The following is a 17095-nucleotide window of genomic DNA, read 5'->3' on the forward strand; positions in this document are numbered from 1 at the left end:
TACCGAAATATTTGATAAAGAATGAACATATATCGAATATTATATAACGAACATTTTTATAGAGAATGCACATTTTTTTTGTCTTCAGTTCCTTCCTGAAGTGCAGTTGCGATGGCCCACATGGATGCGCATAATTATATTATTAAGCCAGTAAGATAGCTCAGCGGGCTTAGAGTGTGCTGCTGCGATCTATGTGTGATCCACAGTTTGCAGGTTCAAAACCCTGCAAGGTCAACTTAAACTTTCATCCATTTAAGGTTGATGAATGAGTACTAACTTTGCTTGGGTGATAATTGTATGTAAATATGTTCGATGTACATTGCTTTGGTGGGCGCGCTATGTAAATGCCACATCATAATCATTACAGTGTGTGGCCACCGAGGTGGTGATCTTTTCAGCCAAGTAAGATGGAAGTGTGTTTGCCATTATCTGGTAGCGGATGCAGGCTGTTTTGAAGGTGATGTGAAGCACCGTGTATTGCCAGGTTGTGGACTACATATCTGGAGGCAGTGCCAGTGCCCCGGAACCATTACGTGAAAGGTTCCACTGACCCTCTTTTCTTTTTCTGCCTACTTGTTTACATTTGTGATGGTTTTTGGATTAGCCAATCTCTGGACAGTCTCTCATCTGTCTCTGGCTTGCTGAAGATGTGACTTCCTGGTCCGAAAGAAACATCCACAATGAGGTTCAAAATGCTCCATCCTTGCTGCCGGCTATTCTCTGGACTATCCCATGCCCTAACATTAAAGTGGTCGCCAGTCGGAGGATTGGGCATTGTTTCAGACTGTATGTGATCGGAATCATGGCACTTGGCACTAACTGAGTTTGTCATACATGGTAAACATATTGGTAAAAAGTACAGAATGAGTTTAAAGTATCAGAGACCAGAATAAAGAGGAGAGGAGGAGGGTGCAAGGTTGAGGCCGAGTGGGAAGAAACACAGAAAGGGATTCACCAAGAAAAAAGAGAGGACAAGTGAGTTTGATCACTATGTGTGAATATTAAAAAAGGGGAATATGTTCCATTGAGGGGTTCTGAGTGACATCTGATATACAACTTAAGCTCGGCGAGTCTATGATATTCCTCGGCAACCCCGGCAGAAAAAAAACGCATTGCTGTTAGAAGGCCATCTAAAAGGTCATGATGCATATGACCTCTGAGCATCCTTTTTTCCACCACTTGTGCTTTTCCTCGCAGCCAGCCGTACTGGAGGTAGACAGCGCATGCGCGATGGATAGACTGAAAACCTGGGCCAATCAAACATTACCTGTGGTCATGCCGCTCACCTCAACCTCCTACTAGTTCAATACTGCTTCCCGGGGTGGCAGAGAAAAGGCTGGATTCCCTGATGTGAGGGCCCGGTAGTGCAACATGACCTCCTGATTCCAGTGCCCAGCGGTGGAAATGGAAAAAATGTGAAGGGGGAATCCCTCAAGGGCTGGGGTGGCGGTCGAGTTTGGAGAAAGGGACAGAGGTCAGAGGAGGAGGAGTTCAGAAGGGGCAGAGCTGGCAGTTGAACTCCAAGTAAAAAGTAAATCTTCAAAATAATAGTTTACAAATGGAAGCAATTTCTTTATAGCTTGAAAAGTACACAAACCATAGTAAGCTACGCACACAATATATAAATATACAGACTTATATATTTGTGTGAATACCTTACTGTGGTTTGTGTACTTTTCAAACCATTTATCTATAAATATTAAAGTGAACATTTGTGGGTTTGTGGCTTCACGTATGTTGCCTACACAATTCCACAACGTTTCACCAATCTGCACCAACTTTTGCACAGACACCTGGTATGACCCTCCGGACATTACTGGCTACATGATATCTGGACCCCCAAACCCTTGCCCCGAATGTTTACATAAAAGTGAACAATAGTTGGTTTGTGGCTTCATGTTATGTTCCCTATACAATTCCACACCGTTTCACTAATCTGCAACACATTTTGCACAGCCACTTGTTAGGACCCTCCAGACATTACTGGCTACATGTTAAGTTATGTTATATATATTTGTAAAGTGCATCGCAAGTGACAACCGACTAACTACAAGAAAAGACTAAAAAAGAAAAGTTTTCAAAGCCCGCCGAAAAGAGAGGTGGTCCTCAGTATCCCTTAGAGAGAAAGGGAGGTCATTCCAGGCTTTCGCTGCCGCCACTGAGAAAGACCTCCCTCCTACCCATGAGAGCCTAAACCTCAGGGGCTGGACAATCTTCAGGGATTCAGAACAAAGAGACCTGACAGATATATAGGAACAAAACTTTGATTGAAGATATTCAGCACCTCTATTGTAAAAGGCCTTGTGAACCAAACACAGCGACTTGAAGATAATACGCTGGTCAACTGGAAGCCAATGGAGCTGTCATAGAAATGGTGTCGTATGTGCACCAAAAGGAGTATGGAAAACTGCTATAGCTGCCATATTCTGCAGCAACTGCAGACAATGGAGCAGATGACGAGGAAAAGCAAGGTACAACACATTAGAGTAATCAATATTACTGATAACTAACGAAGAAACTACCGGGGCATGAAAATTCGATGGAATGCAGGGAAGAATTTTTCCAAAGAGTCCCCAATTTAAAGTAGGCCATCTGACAGGCAGAGGAAACCTGTTCGCCATGGATAAAGAGGATGAAATTTTGACCCCTAAGTCCTTCACAGAAGAAACGGTAAGGGGAAAAGGACCGAGGCTCAAAGGACAGAACTCAGGGGTCCAGAACAGAGAGGGGGAAGAAGTACCCACCAACAAAACCTCTGTTTTCTGCCCATTCAATTTAAAGCCGGTTGAGAGCCATCCAATCACCCACTGCCAGTAGACAACTCCTCAAACGGACCGCCGTCTCAGGTTGAGTAAGGTCAAGATGCACAATAATCTGCGTGTCATCAGCATACGTATAACACAAAAACCTGTGTGCGTGAATCATGGCAAGCAGTGGTTGAATGTACGTATTAAATAGGGTAGGGTACAGCGAGGACCCCTGAGAGACTCGGCATACCAAAGAAACAGGAGGAGAGAAAAAGGGGGGCAAGGAAACCGATTCAGAACAACCTGCCAAAAAAGAGGAGAACCAGGCGAACACCTGACCAGAAAGGCCAGAAGAGGCGGAAAGTGCCGCCAGGATGGGGTGGTCACCGCTGTCGAATTCAGCCGACAGATCCAGCAGGATCAGGGCACCCACCCGACCCTGGTCAACTATTGCGGCAAGTCGTTGATAACTAAGACAATAAGAGATTCAGAAACTCGCCCTGGGCGGAAGCCTGACTGAAAAAGATCAAAGAACCCAGATGACTCTAGAAAGGTGCTAAGAAGAGGGGCAACCAAAGACTCGAGCAGTCTCATCAAACAGGAAAACAAGGAAGTAGGACCAAAAGTTGGAAAGGACAAGAGGGTCCAAGCCAAGTTTTTAAGCAGAGGAATGACAAGAGCATGTTTGAGTCTATCAGGGATCATGCCAGAGGGAAAGGAGTCGATAACAGCACAGGTGAGCCAAGGAACAACGTCATTAGGCACATCTTTAAGAGTAGAAAGTGGAATGAGGTCACTGGAAGAGGCTGACATAAATTCTTTTTAACTTTTACTTTACTTTAAAATATTTGTAATGCACAGCCTTGGACCCTTGGGCCTTAGGGCGCAAACAAGACAAAATAACATAAAAACAGAAAAACTAGAGACGCTCCAGACTAGCCTAAGAATACAATGTCGCCTAACTCCCATGCACTATTCAAGAAAACAGCCAGGTCTTCAGATTCTTCTTAAAGACCACTAAGGAGGTCTGACTTCGGAGAGTTAAAGGTAATCGGTTCCAAGACTTGGGTCCCGCAATGAAAAATGCTCCATTTTCTACTTTCTTCATTCTACTTCTGGGGAGAAACAAGTAATTCTGATTGCTGGACCTAAGAGTCCTGCCATTGACCTTCTCTACGATAAGGTCTTGCTGGTATGAGGGCATAAGACCCTGTCTGCATATAAAAGTAATAACCAACAGTATAAACCTAGCTCGTGCCTCCACAGGGAGCCAGTGCAAAGAGCGCCTGGCTTCAGAGACATGGTCACGGCGAGATATAGCCGCCAAGACCACATTATCAGGAAAGACTGGGAAATCAGACCAGACACAGGTAACTGTGTCAGAGATGATAGGAGGGCAGTGGGAGGAACCAAGCTGCGGCGCATAAGGGCAGGTCAAGTCAATAGCTTTACAGGTGGAGATTATCTTTCACTAGTACACATTTCATTTCACCTAATCAAATATTGAAGGTTCAAACACAGTCATGCAAAGGTCTTTTGTGAATAGTGATGCTTTAGAGAAGGCTCCATGCAGATATTGCCTTTGTATTGATTGGGCACTTTTTCTGAAATGCACAGTGTTGTATATGCATGAAGTTGCTCATGTTTTGTCCAAAATGACCGAGGGCAAAAAGAGTCCCAAAGGTCTGACCCCTATTTGTTCGCATACATATATGTGGGAGGGGGTAAAATTAATAAAAAAGTATAGGGGGAAGGTGGGGCGGTTGTGGGGGGTCTCCTCCCACATATATATATGCAACTTTTGGGACTCAGATTTTTTAATTCACGCAGATCCGTTGCACAATATGGGATTTATAAAGCAGACGAATGTCATTTACCTCAGTTGGTGGGTCGCATGATTTTTTGCTAAAGATAGAATTACATCATAGTACATTTATTGAGACAATAATAATGCATTTCTTATATAGCGTTACACACACATAGGTCTGAGAGCACTGAAGTAAGAGTAGACATTATTAACCCACAGAGTGGTTTCTCAATTTATCGACCTCGGAAGGATGAAAGGCTGAGTTGACCCTGCCGGAATTCAAACCTGCCACAGCAGGTTGCTCACAGGTATCAGAGGCTAGCGCTTAGCTCACTGTGCTATCTGACTAGCTCTATATATATATATATATATATATATATATATATATATATATATATATATATATATATATATATATATATATATATATATATATATATATATATATATATAATGAGTCCGAAAGATTTGTTAACTGTCTTTTGAATAAAATATGTTACTGAGGCGTTTTTTATCGCTTTATTATTATTATTTTGGAATTTATTGAGCGCGGACTTAGCTTCAAGAAGTAACAGAGCGCTTACAGAGGTATACCACAATACTGAAACATAACAGAGCGCTTTACACAGGTATACAACAGTACAAATGCAAAGCAGAGCACTTTATAGAGGTGTACAACAGTACAGATGCATAACGGAGCACTTTACAGAGGTATACATCAGTACAGATGCATAACGGAGTGCTTTACAGAGGTATACATCAGTACAGATGCATAACGGAGTGCTTTACAGAGGTATAAAACAGTACAGATGCATAACGGAGCGCTTTTCAGAGGTAACAGAACATATATACAGAGGGGTAGGATACAGAGGAGCACAGATGAGGGGTTCAGCTGTGCAGGGTGGCAGGGAGGAGAGGGACGGATGGCGTCTAGCGAGTCAGGTGGCGCAAGTGCGATGTGATGGCCCAGGTGTTAAGGAGGAGAGACTCCTTGAACAGGTGGCTCTTGAGTTCATTGAGGCACCGCCTTTTCTAGATCACCAATGGTCATTTCATATATGTTTCAGTGTCCCAAAAATTTTTGTGGTTATATTGAACTTCACTAGTCCTAGCTTTATTTTTAAAGTGACCCTCGTCTAGACGTGAGATGGCTTATCTCCCTGGCATATACCCTCAGTATAGGCCATTAAATGAATGCCACATGGCAGTAAAGGGTTAATGAGAGAAAAGGAAAAAGAGTTTTGCTGTTGTTTCAAACTTTTATACATAATCAATAACATCGTCATTTGCATGAAATTAGGGTAAATACAAATTCATATAGTATCAATTTTAAAATGAAGGGATAATTGTGTTAGCGTTTACAGTTGTTCTAAAGGTAGACTGTACTTCATGCAGTTCGCATAGAGGCGATGCACCATGCATTGATAATCGGTTTGGTGAGGTATGGATTATTCTTTGACAGACTTATGCAGGAACTGCTGCTTCACGGGGCATCTCCCACAGCGGGACTCTGCAACAGCCCTTTGTATAGCTCGTTTTATTCAGTGCAAGAGGTTTTTGATGGGGTACAAAGCACACACATTGAGGGGCCAGGTGCCCCAACCCCAACTAGTGGTTGGGCTCCATGCATTCTGTTACCATTAGAACAAAGAACCTCACTGTGGTGTTGCCAACCCCTCCGCCTTCTTCTGTCCTGTCTGCCCAGTTTCTTTAATTTCTCATTCATTTACTGCTTTTGAGTGACAATTTCTGGATTTCATCTCAGATTAATGAAAATACACTTGGGGCCATATACATTGAGTGTTGAAATGTGGGAGAAAGAGCACAGAGGCGGACAATTACAAAAACCATCACATTCAAAAGGCAGGAAAAAAAACATATTGCGATCCACACCGTACTTAAAAAAAAGATGGCTAAACAGGCCTGCTTCCGCCAGAAAATACAATACCATGCAGTAGCCGCAAACAGGTATCTAATGAGAAGATATACTCGATGTGACAGAAAACACCACCAATTCCAAAAACAACACCATGATAATAAAACATGTTTCCGGACCACACCACCAAGCAGCACAACTGGAATGCAGCCCAGGTAGCAACCTTCACCCAGCAACCATCAACACACATTTAACTTATTCCTCTGTATGTATTGATTATTTATTTTATTTACATGTACTTATTTATTTATTTATTTATTTATTTATATAAAGGTAAGAACAATGTTCATGTGATCTCAATAGAAGGTACAATAGATAAGAGATAAGATTTGGTGGGAAGCAGCAGGTTTCTTACAATGGAGTGAGTTTGAGTGACATTCTGACCAGGTTGTGGAGGGGAGTAAATGGAACACTCACCAGGGACAATAATTAGACGGGTGAACATACATTGATTAAGGGCAATCAACATTAGACATATCCAATTACAGGTAGGCGGTACGACCAACTGTGCTTGGGATGTGACCATGATGGGTGAAGTGCCAAAGTGGAGGCAGAGGTATCTAAGAGGTGAGGGAAAACTGTTAGCTTGAACGCAGGTTTTGTTTTGAACTAATCGATATGGACTTTTTCTCAGGATTTCAGGGGAAGAGAATTCCATGCAAGTGGAGCAAGAAGAGAGAAAGAGCGGAGGTGAGTGGAAGCACAGGGAGTGCAAAGAGTCACAGGGGTAGTCGAGGAGGCAGAGCAGAGATTGATAAAGGAGGAAGATAGAGTGGTGCCTTACCATGGATAGACTTATGAACCAGGAGAAGAAATTAAAATCGGACCCTGTTTTGCAACACCAGCTATCCAGCCTGGTCATGGTCAGAGGAAGTAGGTGTGAAGTGAGGGAGTTGAAAGGGTGTCCTGTTTCAGAAGTTAATGATCTTTACGAGAGAACACAAAAGCGTAGTTAGGGAGAACAAAGAGGATTCTGGCACAGTTGTCCAGTTTAGGGAATACAAGGGTGGTTAAGGGATGATTGGTAGTGTTGAAAGGATGGAGGTGCCTGATTGTCCTAATATTTCCTAATATTTCGGAGGTTGAGGCTAGCTGCCATTGCAGTTTTAGAGCAGAAAGTAGAGAAGTTGTGTGAATGGTCATAGATGACAAAGATGTTTCAAGCTGAAGAGGAGCAGGGGAGAGTGTCAGGCGGTAACTGCATAGGAAGGGGAAGAGTTGAGAGAGTATTTGGCAGGGAAGAAGAGCAGCTATGTTTTGGTAGATCCAACCAGCCAATCGTTCTTTATTTCTGCAGAAAAGGTACACACATACCAGCAAAAAATACAACAATGCAGTCTAAAAGAAGGACAACAAGTCTGGGATAAAATCAATTAAAAGTACTAATGCTCATAAATAGCATAATAACAGAGAAACAATTGATATCGTATTTTTAGCTACAATACATATCCTGGGTGATCAGCTACAGTGTTAGCGGGACGGGTGGGGCAGTTTCCAGGTTAATTTGAATGCAGTCCTAGGCATAACTGTGTACAAGGTGATCTGCCCATTGGTTAATGAAAGACAAGCAAATGCAAAGCAGTTCAAGATGTTATTAGAAATCTGTGAATGAGCAAACGCCAATGGAGAGGTGACATAAACCTCAGGTACTTTACGCCAAAGTAACAGAAATTGACCTATTTCTTCTAGAGCATGCCCAATTTAAATGTGAATCCACAGCAAACGTTACTCTCACATCTGAGCACATATGTAAGTAGGCATGAACGGGCCTGAAATACCTTATGCCACTTTCCCTGAGACTTCTCTTCAGCCAATGCTTCCTGATGTCCCCATAAATAGGGTAGAACAGAATGAAGTGTGCCAAATCTTCCAAGGCACCACAGACACAACTTTGGGTTGTTCCACACTTCCACTTATGAGTTCAAACTGCCAAGGACAGAATGTTTAACCTTGTTCTGGTCAACAAGCTCTTGTGATGTTTATTAGTCACAAAAGTGAGGTACCCTGGAAGCCCATTCTGCAATGTAAAAGGGAGATAAGATATGACCCCGTATTTCACATCCATACATCCCAGCTCCTATGGCTTTACCTCTATAATATGTCGGTCCGATAGCACTGTGAGTAAAGCGCTTGGTTTGACATCTGTGCAGAGCTTGCTGAATCCCGGCAGGGCCAAACTCAGCCATTCATCCTTCAGAAGTCGATAAACGAGCACCACACACTGTGGGTAATAATAAGCAGCGCTCAGATACCCGAGGGTTCGTAGCGCTATATAAATGCTAAATTATTATTATTATTAAACCTTAAACATATGCTCGGTGGAGTGGTGCCTGATTTCAGATGCAAATCTAAATATACCCCTTGGCGCAGATTTAACTATGCAGTCTTCCTAGGCCAAGTTGTTGTTAAATCTTAAACCTAAGAAGTCACATTTGTTACAGACTCCTAGTTTATGCCCATTGAGGCATATTCCTAATTAAATCTTCCTTTCCCCCTCAAAACACACATTGTAAGAAATGCTTTATGATAAACTCTGAGCCTTCTGGCTGACATACAAGCAGAATCGCCATCAACCAAAAGTTGAAGTGATTTTGGTGATGTTGCCATTAGAACTGCATTGTCTGCGTAGCTTGACAGAGGGAGTTTCTTGCTCCCACACCTCGGGATTATCTGCATTTAGAGCAACCAAAAGCTCCTCCCATGAGTATGTGTACAGGTTGAAGAGCCAGGGGGCCAGCATATGCCCCTGTCAAACCCCCTTGCCTACAGCTATATTATCGCTATATTCGCCTCCAGTTCCAAATCAAAACTGCACACTGGAATCGCTATGGAGAGCCATAATTTTCTGCAAGAGTGGCCATGGCATCCCCAGTTCACTCATCGTACTCCACTGGCAGTTCCTGCCCACATGGTTGAAGGCTGAACTAAAATCCATAAAGGCCACGTAAACAGGAACCCCCTGGTTCTTAACATATTTGGCCAAAATTAAGTAAAGATTCAGGCCCTGATAAATAGTGCTAGTCCCTGGCCAGAATGCTTTGGTAGAGTTTAACATCAGAGACTTTAAAGCCATACACTATTAAATGGCAGAGAGATATTTGGATAGAGAAATCAGAGGAGAACTCAGGAAAAGAGAAGAAGATTTGGGTGTCGTCAGCAAACAGATGGTAAAAGAACACAAAAAGGAGATAAATTCCTCAAGAGCAGGGGGGTAGAGTGTAAAGAGGAGAGCACCCAAGACAGAAATTGTGGAACACGATCAGTTAGAGGAGTGAGTTGAGAGGTGTTGTTGTTTCAGGAGACAGAGAATTGGTGAGGTACCAGGTAGGATTCAATATAGGCTAGGGCTTGATCATGAATCCCAAGAGGGGAGAGAATATTAAGGAGGGCAAAGTGATCGACAGTGATAAAAGCAGCAGACAAGTCAAGGAGAATTAGGATAGCGCATAGGTTGGAGTGCTTAGCAGAGTCAATGAAGTTTGAGACATTCATGGGAGCAGTTTCCGAGGAGTAACAGGAGTGGGAACCTGTTTTTCACGAAGGTTGTGGATGTCTAAGAAATGTGTAAGACTGTTGAACACAACCCATTCAAGTACTTTAGCGTATTTCAGAAGGACAGACACAGGGCAAATGTTAGCTGATAAGTCCGGGCCAGCCTCTTGCTTTTTTAGGCGAGGGATGACCATGGCCATTTGGAAAATAGAGGGAAAGCGAGTGGAGTTGAAGGACAGATTTAAGAGTTCACCGAGGTCGGAGGCCACTAAAGGGGCAAAGGGGCAATATTCTTGACTAGCTGAGGAGCAAGAGGTTCTATTGAATGCTGCTTATTAAACAACAATAGGATGGTACATTTAATTTGGTGTGTGACTTCTTAGCATATTGTTGGTACCGAAGAGTTGTGGCTGTATTGTTTGAAATAATTACCTCTAAATCTGTTAGGACAAAATGTGTTGCCCAGCAGATAAAGTAACCTTTCAATCCTTGGTCTTGATTTAAAGTAGTACTTACAATAGTAAACAAGTTGACAACTGCATTGACGAGATAACAACTGTAGGTCCAGCAGAAGTTGGTATTGAGACTGAACCATCCTGGGGTATTTACAGTGAAAGAATAAAGAATGGTGAAATCATGACTAGTGATATTTTTTTGGTATATGATGTATCGAGGATGCATTTATGCAATTTGTTATTGTGTATGGACAGTTTTGTGATTTGCATGTAATTTGTGATAATCTCAAAAAACTGTATGAAAACCTTTCTATGTAAATCACAATACAGAGGATTACGTAAAGAACAGCTGGCTCATGCTGCAGGAGAATCCCCTGCCTCCAGCTAATCCTTTCATATAAGCTGGCCGTATCAGCTTCAATACCATCTTGACACATAAGCAGACCATGCATTCTGATGACCTAATCACAACAAAGGGATTGCATGTTCTTCCTCACTGTGATGAAATGGCGCCTGCTCTGCAGGAGTATAAGGATGAGTAGTGGCTAAACTGGCTACTCAGTCCTCACACTTCCACAAACCAATAGTGATCCCAATCATAATGGTAAAACAGGCTTCAGCCAACAGATAGAGCTCCCTTGCCTTTTCTGTTAACGTGTGAGCCGAGGGAAGGCTATACTCTCAGAAGTGGTATGAATGTGATCCAGCAATGACCAAAACAGCAACGTATAACAGTGCAAAATAAAGGAATGTCCAATCAAGGGTCTATAAAAATACATATATTTTAATAAAACACACCAATGTACAAATAACTAAAACACTATATAAACCCACCCCTGTAAGAGGGAATCCAGTGTATGCAAATATAGAAGATGCAGCACTCTGGGGTATGAAAATAGGGGTGAACAAGGAAATATGCATCCAAGGAATTCAAAAAGGTAGGTTCTTCACTGGAAAATGGTCCAAAAGTGACCTAACCAAGCTAAATGGACCAGGGGGGCTATTATGTATCAGTAGTATCTTTGCGCTATTCTTAGGCAGTTCAACAGCATCTATCCCGGTTTCGAGCTGTGCTGCTATGCTGTTTGAAGTTCAGGGTTGGATCATGAGTTGAAGTGGTTCGAGACATTGGTAGCCACGGGTTTGGGTCAGCGAGTGACATAATATTTCTGCAGTTCGATTCGATGTCAGTCTGTTTGATGCAGTGACGTCAGTGCTCTGACGTAGGGCTTCGAAGAGCGCAGCAGTTCCCGTTCAGTCTGCAGCGAGGACAGGATGTTCGAGCCCAGCAGGCGATGAGTTCCTGAAACGATGTGGTAGCGAGCCGGTATCAACAGGTGGGATGCATTGATAGTTAGAGCTCAATGGAGTGCCTAAAGCTGGTTCAAGTGTGGTGAACACAGTTTGAATGCAGTTCAACCAGTTCAATGGTGCAGAAAAAGGAGGTTTGTCTTATCTGGTCCTTCAGATGATATGAGTCCCACTTCAGGGGCTGTTGGACCAGATGAGTCTGTTTAGGGTCTGCTCTCCCAGCCCAGGGAGGGTTGGCGAAGAGTGGCAGGTCCTGGTCCACAGCAATTGTGACCCCCAATGTGCCCTGGAGTGAGTAAGAATCAGAGCTTGCTTCTGCCTTGGACTGCTCAGTGTTTGAAGGCTTTGGAAAGATCAACTGTACCAAAGGTGGTTCAAATAATTTATTCTAAAGACAAAGGTCCACAGGTGATTGGACGAAAGCACACCCACTATTAGGGGTACACTCCCTGTTCTTGAGGCAAGTGGTCTTTGCCTTCTGACACCATTCCCAAAGTGTGTTGCATCAAAGGAGGTGAAGTGGACAGTAAGGAACTAGAGGCGGTCAATGAGCAAGTGTTCTTTGATGTGTTTTTGGAGTTGTGTAGCAATCACTTTTTCAAGACTTTTGACTAATGATATATGGAGGCCAGTGATGGCTTGGAAGTTTCAGGGTCAGTGGGGTCTCTAGTAGAGCAGAAATTGGGGAGTATGTTAATGAGTTGGGAACCGGTTCCTTAAACAAGAAGCTGCTGATGAATTTGGACACTAGACAGTGGCAAGTACCCATCGCTGTGACATGTGCTTCCAGCAACCACTTGCATGGTGGAAACCTGTATTACATTAGTGTCGGAAGTCTTCCCGTGCACCAATGTATGGAGGTCAGCTGGACAGTGCATCTCTTGTACTGCTGTCCAGCTCTCAAGAAATTCACAGGTCACTTTTGAGAATAAGGTGACCTGTGCATTTCTCAAACAGGTGCAAATAAAGAACGCAAATCCATAACGCTTTTTTGATTTGCACTTCCTTTTGAGAATCAGGCCCACTGTATTTAAGCTTGTTTTGTGTAAATATGCTGAAAATCTGGAGTGGATTTTTCATTTACGGATAAACCTTGGGGGCTCTTGGCTTAGATGTTTATTACTATCATATCTGTTCTTGCTCGTGTTCTGGCATTCGATGATTCACTTGTCGAGTTGTTTCTCAAACATGAACCTTGCCACAAACGCACTTCAGTACTTAAACTACACATGTTTAACCACTCATTGTGCAATGCTTTAAAGCAATCTGCTCCCTTGTAAATTAATATGCCAATTTATCTCCAGGCAACGTATGACTGCAGACCGCTCAATCTAGTTGCGGGCAGGAATCTTGTTAGGAGTGGACACTTACAGGTTGGCTGGAGCAAAACAAAAGGAGTGATGGCTGGAAGGTTTTGCATTAATCTGAACCTCTGGCATTGCTCTGGGCAACCTCCCAGACCACCATTTTTCAGCCTGACAAGCCATTACAGAGAGAAGAAAGACCATAGCTAAATCAGACCTGGTCCTACCCCAAAAGGGACAGCCAAGCCCAAACTAGGCTAGATCCCTTCTGCACAAGACCACAAGCAGCCCCAGAAATGTTTCGGCCTCGTTGGCATCATCAGTGAGTTGTAGCTTAGGTTTTTAGGTCCAGCAGACTCGGGAAAACAAAAGGAGTGATGGCTGGAAGGTTTTGACTTAATCTGAAGCTCTGGCATTGCTCTGGGCAACCCTCCAGAGCATCATTGTTCAGCCTGCAAGGTCATTACAGAAGGTCGAATGACCGTATGCAATTCAGGCTTGGTCATCCATTTTTTGTTAGAAAAATAATCCTTGATGAAAAACAATCCTGATTGTGCTTATAGCACTTGCAAGCACAGGTAGGGGGGGTCCTTTAGAAGATGATTCAGATCAGGATAATGTCTTTTATTAAGTTTATACAGCCCACTCAAGAGCTATGCTGGGCATTATGGGCCCCAAAGAGTTAAAGGCCTAGGTGTTGTGAGGTGTTTAATAAAGTTTACTGGCCCATAACATCTGGTATGGTCTAAAGACAGGCACTATAAAGCTCATATAACATGTATCTTACATCCTTTGCAGTTTTAAAACTATGTAAAAAGAGGAGATATAGGCATAACGTATGGTAGAATGATTTTTTATTAATGTGGAAAGGATAGAAAATGTTGAGTATGCATAAATTTCAATTATTCAGTGGCCGTCAAAGGGTATAGGCCGATTTGACCGACAAAAACCGGGGCTGCGGGTTTGTCCTCCATATCGCCCCGCTCACTACACTTCATGGTGTAATGAGCGGAAGTTGCGGGGGAAACCCCTGCAGCCGTCCGTTTAAAAAAAAAAGAAATGGGGGCTGCGGGGGTGTCCTCCGCATCGCCCCGCTCACTACACTTAATGGTATAGTGAGCGGGGGTCGCGGGGGACACTCCCGCAGCCTCCCGTTTAAAAAAAAAGAGAAAAAAAAAAAAGAAACGGGGGCTGCGGGGGTGTCCTCCGCATCGCCCCGTTCACTATACTTTATGGTATAGTGAGCGGGAGTTGTGGGGGACACCCCCGCAGCCTTCCGTTTAAAAAAAAAAGAAAAGAAAAGGACCCTGTGGCGCCGGTTCCCGATCACGGAAGTGTAAGGGAACTGACGCTGGAGGAACCCAGCGTGAAAATGAAGGTAAGTGGGATTTGTTTATGTTGGGAGTGTGGGTGGGGAGGTGCTGAGGGTATGGGTGGGGGGTGTTATGGGTGTGTTGTGTGTGTGGATGTGAGTATGTATGTGTGTTCGCATAAAAAAGGTGCAAACTTTGGATAGTTCGCACCTTTCTCATGTGAACGTTTCGGCCGTGGTAGTTTCTGCTGCGGCCAAATCACTTAGATTCCATCAAAGAACCTCTTTGTCTCCTGTTGAAAAGTAGGCTGCCATTAAAGCATGCACGTCTGAAAAGTAGTGCTTTATTTAGTGTCGGGTGTGCCCAACCAGTCTGAGGCACAGTCCTGTGGGCCACACAAAAGGGCAGAGTGTCCAGATGTGGTGGCACGAGGTGGGGGCAGCTCCGGTTGGGAATCTGCTGGTAATACGCGATCTGGAGGCCATACCCAGATATTAACCAATGGGGAATGCCCTCAGTATTCGAAAGATTGTGAGTGTCAATGCTTCACAATACACTAAGGGCTCAATTCATGGAAAAGTGTGTATAGATTCCGCAAAGCATGCATATATCGAGACCGACTCTGCGTGAGCCTGTGTGCATACGCTTTTCTGCACGATACACGTATTCATCGAATTGTGCCCTCAAAGTATGCCCATACACAATCGCAGTCGGAACGCCCCTGACACACCTCCATACAGAGCAAATCCAGCCATATACACCTACCTCTGCAGTCTCCTCAGGTGCGAACTCATGCACCCTGATAACACTGCGTGGGGTCTCCCGCAACCAGGCCAGCACCTCAGCGATACTGCGCAGGGTCCTCCATAACTGCTACTGACACAATGACCACATGAGTACCATTTTCCTTAACTCTGGTAAAACTCTGGTCAATCTGCATACGAACCCCCGTAAACCATTCCTGCACCCTCCTACACTGCATACCACACCCCTAAGTTAGAACGGAACCACATCTGTGTGCACGCACCCCTAAATCCAACATAGAATCTCACCTTTGTGCAGTGATTCCTATGCACAAGTGTCTGTGTCTGTACACCTGACTTCGGGTGGTGGATAGCTTGAGAGCTTTGCGTGGGCATTTCCCAGACGAGAGGTTGTACGGTCACATCCATGAATACGCTTGGTTGTGCGCATTAGTGGACATGCGATGGACCGCCTATGGGCCATCCCTCATAACACCCACATATTCCCTTGTTCTCCTCATTTTGCGTGTTCCGCCCCCTACTCTGGTCCCTGCACAGGCCACGCCCATGCTCTTTGTGGAGTCTCACGTAAGGCTCTCAGCCACTCGCAGAGATGTGCCAAGCCTGCACAAAATCCCCGCAAAGTACCAAAACGTCCTACCCAGCAGATTCCATGAATCGACGGATGGGGTTTCGCATGCGGTTTGGCCCATTACACAAATCAAGCCCATCATTTTAAAATCCTGAATGATACATTTACCCCCTGTCTTTAAAGAGCCCCGTCTTTATATAACTCATTAATTAGCTACACTCATAACACCTAATTCTCTTCAATGGTGCTTTGTGTCTGTAAGAGACGACTATACTGACCGACTGTAGCTAGATCCATGCTAAGGAGCGAGGAGCAAGACCTGGAAAGGAAAAGAAAAAGGAAGCAGGAGACGGGCTAAAGAAGAATCGGTGCCTTCAAAAGTGCCTTCTATAAAGGCTCGCCCAAGTCCTGGGGAAGTTGTATTTTCGAGCTGCTTGGGCTTGAAATGTTCAATGAAAGGCTTTTCCACTGTAACAATTCACTCACGAAATTTGAGCTTTTGAAAAAGTGTATCATCAGCCCGGCCTTTTCCGCTGACCTGAGATATTTCAACATCATATCTCAGAATCTCACTTCTGGTAACCATGGGGGCCCTGGCTGCACATTGCTCTGTGCCTCCCAGTTTATGAGTTTATAAACTGATGCTTTAAGCCACCAGCAAAAATAAAACCCCTGCAAAGCCAGTAACATTTCACCTCTCCTTTTTAGTTGCAAAACTAGCTTCACGGAATTGGTTTGTAGGTCATGGCGTAGACATTTGCCTGTAACAGCTCCATTGTCAATGCTCTTAGAAAGTGCAAGATTATCTTTGATAGCTTCGATATTTAAGGCTGCTAAAAGATGACACTCACCTATAGTAAGACATAGGGCCTCATTACACGGATGGCGGAGAACCATGGCGCTATTAGCACCATGGTTCATGACAGTAAAATACCGGCACCGCCTTGGCGGAAAGGGGAATTACCGCCCCATTCCAAGGTTGGCGGGGCGGTAATTCCCCCTTCCACCATTGCCCTTCCCCATTCCCATTTTTGGCCCATAGGGCTCAATGGGAATGGGGAAGGCGCCAATTACGGTACCGCAAATTGTGGTACCGTAATTAGCTCCCTGGGTCCCTTTGCGGGTTGGTTTTTAACGCCTGCAAAAAGCAGGCGTTAAATTCCCCAACCCACAAAGGGACCTCGTAGTAAGGCGGTAAGGATTTACCGGTACCAGTATTTTACCGGTACCTGTAAATCCTTACCGCCATCCGTGTAATGAGGCCCATAGAATCTATAATGTAGAATGACTCTAAGTGACTGGTGCTGAGTTTAAGGGACAAGAAAAGAAAGCTACAAAAAGTAGCCAAACTCTTAAGATCCTGCCTCAAAACCAGTGAATGCAAGGTTTCTGCAT

At 44.0% G+C, this 17095-nt stretch overlaps 1 protein-coding gene across 2 annotated transcripts in view; it reads right to left on the bottom strand.

The window, feature by feature from the left end:
* The window catches only part of PASD1 (PAS domain containing repressor 1), a 622352-nt gene that overhangs the window by 412402 nt on the left and 192855 nt on the right, over positions 1–17095 (bottom strand). The gene's annotated exons all lie outside the window — the stretch shown is intronic.

The sequence above is a fragment of the Ambystoma mexicanum genome, chromosome 5p (genome assembly GCF_040938575.1).
Source record: "Ambystoma mexicanum isolate Mex_15411 chromosome 5p, UKY_AmexF1_1, whole genome shotgun sequence".
NCBI lineage: Eukaryota > Metazoa > Chordata > Amphibia > Caudata > Ambystomatidae > Ambystoma > Ambystoma mexicanum.